The sequence below is a fragment of the Trachymyrmex septentrionalis genome, unplaced genomic scaffold (genome assembly GCF_001594115.1).
Source record: "Trachymyrmex septentrionalis isolate Tsep2-gDNA-1 unplaced genomic scaffold, Tsep1.0 scaffold311, whole genome shotgun sequence".
NCBI classification, from domain to species: Eukaryota; Metazoa; Arthropoda; class Insecta; order Hymenoptera; family Formicidae; genus Trachymyrmex; species Trachymyrmex septentrionalis.
In genome coordinates, this window is record NW_017305476.1 from 191,052 (window position 1) to 194,537 (window position 3,486).

Sequence of the window (3,486 nt, forward strand, 5' to 3'; positions counted from 1 at the left end):
AATTGTCGTATCGTATAATTTAAAAAAGAGATTTTTAAAGCTAAAACTTTACTCTATCAAGATATATTTATATTGTTGGTAAGAAAGTAATTGCGGTTTTTACTGATAGATGTCTTTTAAAAAAACGCGATGACTTTTTACTACACCTAATATTTTGAAAAGCTCTTGACACCATCTATTAAATTCTGAAATAAAAAATAGGATGTTTAAAAAATCGATTTAACCTTGACCTGACCTTAGTAATGCCACTTAAGGTCAAACTGATATGATCAGTAAATAGATCATTTTAACTATACAACTTTCGTATGAAAGATTTTTCTCAGAAATGCTTGGTGGCGCCACCTAAGGTTAAACTGTAAGATCAGTAAATAGACTATTTTAAACTGTACAACTTTTGTATGAAACATTTTTCTCAGAAATGCTTATTTTTCAAGATATTTAAGGGGTCCGAAACTTTCCGAATACCTTATTACATGTATAGTAGAGTCTCTCTAAATTTGACTTCTGTAATCTTTGCATTCTTCACACGTACTTTTACAAACACTAACGTTGTGTCTCTTCCATGTCATGATAGGCTGGACATGTGTTGCGTGCGCATCTGCACCTAATTGTACTAGGTTTTCACAGTAGGCCTATTCTTTTTGGCTGAACTGGTGCAAAAATTTAGCCAAAAAAAAACAGGCTTAGTGTATGCAATGTAATTCCATGCAAGTTATGTATAACTATCTGTGTAATGTATTCTTTTGTGATACACATGTACATACATATAACTTGTGCTAGGATTATGTACACTATAGTGTACTTTGACAGGTTAGCGTGCGCAACTGCGTTCGCGCACGTACGTGATGATTGGTAGATTCGTGCTGTAGAGTAGATACTCTATAATTTTAGCATTTTATTCTTATTCCCCCATGGGGCAAAAATTTAATCTGCTTTAATAAACCAGTAAAGAAACGATGGCCGGAAAAAAGAGAAAGAGCCTATTCTTGATGTCTTGTATCAAGAGAAAAAGCCTATTCTTATTGTCTTCGCTCCGCGATTGCTAATTTGTGTATACAAGCTATTTTGGTGAAATATACTATTGCGCATCGAAGACGAGTGTATGGATATGGGGTCATGCTTGTGTATATGGCTACCGGTTATGCCAGACCGCTAACTAGTGGCGCTAGATCGCATGCCTAATGCTGATTGGCTCTGCCATTAAGTGCTCTTACTGTTAGTTAGAGAGAAGATAACGTTAAAAAAAAGAACAGGTTAAGATGAGGAATTGCGTCATATAGATATCCCAGATGTAGGACACCAAATGGCGACTTCCGGCTAATTGGTGTCACTCTCTTTATACCCACTCTACTATCGCTGATTCTGTATCGCCCAAAGAGGAACGTATATGGATAAGGATGCTTTCCAATTGCTTAACACATCTTAACACAAATATACACAGGAATGCACAAAGCATAACATTATACACGATTCAATTGGAACAGAATGTGTACGCTGTGCACGGTTGAGATCCGTTTCGGATAGAGTTAGATTAAATGTAACTTTTTCCGCTTATATTAAACAAAAAAAGTACCGGCCATTCAACGTCTTTCAACCTCATGTATAGCTGCCGCAATTAGTAACATATAATTGTCACTATAAAACACTAGCTTACACAGCCCTCGACTGAGTACAGATGTGTAGTGTTGTGTCGATGATAACGGACAATTGGAACATACTTGTGTTGCCGTGTGCACGAAAGTGTCTAGGGATATTGCAATTGGAAAGCACCTAATAGAGTAGCGGAACCAGCTAAGAATGCGTGAGCGAATAGAAACAGAAAACGAGTGGCCATCAGTATCCTTACTTAATCGCGCATGCACTGTTGATTTTTACTGTTGGATGAGGAGATTTGAGAACAGCAATATACTTCCCCTCCTCGATGCCGCCCCACTCAACTTTTAAAATTCAATGCGTACACAATATTAGACAAAGATAAAGATAGTCATCCTAGAGTACCTATAATAAAAGTAAAATAAACGGCCAACAGAGAAGGTCAAAGATTTACAGGCGTAAATGAGACAAAACCGGAAACGCGTCAAAACGCGCGCGCATTTTCATATGTGAAGTGTAAAACTGAAATTGTCCATATAATAATGAATGTTTAGCAGAACGTAACCGTATTGTTTTATGAATATCTGCTGAAATAAGACCATTTCTGTAGGTCTAAAAATATAATTTAATCAGCGCGAAAAAAATTTCCAATAATTGCAAAATAAATATTCTGCTGAACGATTGAGATCCGCAGAGAGAGGGGGGGGGAAGAGGGAGGGAGGGAAGGAGAGAGAGAGAGAGAGAGAGAGAGAGAGAGAGAGAGAGAGAGCTAATGATTTTATAAAGAATAAACTAAAGAAGAATGACAAGAGAAGTAAATATAAAATGAAGTAAATATAGAATGAAAATTAAATTTTTTTAAAAATAAATATATATATATAAATAAATGAGCCTAAAAATATGATTTTAGGAGTATTAACTACTTTTAAAAGAGTATATTCAATTTTTTATTAGGTTAGTAGTATTTATTATAATACTTTATTATAGTATATATACAATTTATTAATTTACATTCAATATATTAGTGACAATAGAATAATACAAAGTAATAAATTAATATATCGTACAATATATATGCCTTCCTATATATTCTGACGAGTTCACCAAACACAGTTGGATAGCATCTTTTTTCAGCATACGCTTGCCGTTTCCAATCTTTGATTCAGTTCACATTTTTGCATTAAAATGTACCTGGAATAACATACAACATACATCGTTTAATAATTTATTTATATTAAAAAATCACAAAGGCAAATTCTTACTGATCTCACATAACACTGAATTATTAGATGGAGCCCAGTCTTGTCGTCTGGTATTTCAGCCCAAATTTTTCATCTTTTTGGATTTTGAGGAAAACGACACATCTTAAAACCCTTTGTCGCAGAATTTGTGCACTAATTTGTTACATAGCCAGGCATTGTAGTTTTAATGTGTCAACAAACAAAGATTAAGTTATAATGACTACATAAGAAATTCACGTTCTTATTTCATTAAAAAAATATATAAATCCATTCGTCACTCACCTCTCCTTCTCAATTGAATGACTCCGAATAAAATGGCCAGCAAACGAACAACTCATCTCTGACACACAGAAAACTCATTCGAAACAGTATAATGGCTGTAAATAGTGTATATAGTATGTACACCCAAGGAAAAATTCTTTCCCTCGGTTACTTTTTTAAAACTTCCAAATATTCAAGTTATTAGGTGTACAAAAAAGTTCTGAGCTTTTTTTTGTAAAATTCCCTTTCCCATCGTATGTAATCGTACGGAAATGGCTTGCTGCGTAACGCCAAGCTGTTCTGCAAGCTCCTTTTCAGTTTGCGCAGAGTTTATATCCAGCAGTGCTTGCAATTCGTCCGTTTCAATCTTTTCAGGGCGTCCAGCACGCGA

At 34.9% G+C, this 3,486-nt stretch overlaps 1 protein-coding gene across 1 annotated transcript in view; it reads left to right on the forward strand.

Annotated features, from left to right (window-relative positions):
• The window catches only part of LOC108749755 (transmembrane and TPR repeat-containing protein 4), a 32,838-nt gene that overhangs the window by 19,975 nt on the left and 9,377 nt on the right, over window positions 1-3,486 (forward strand). The gene's annotated exons all lie outside the window — the stretch shown is intronic.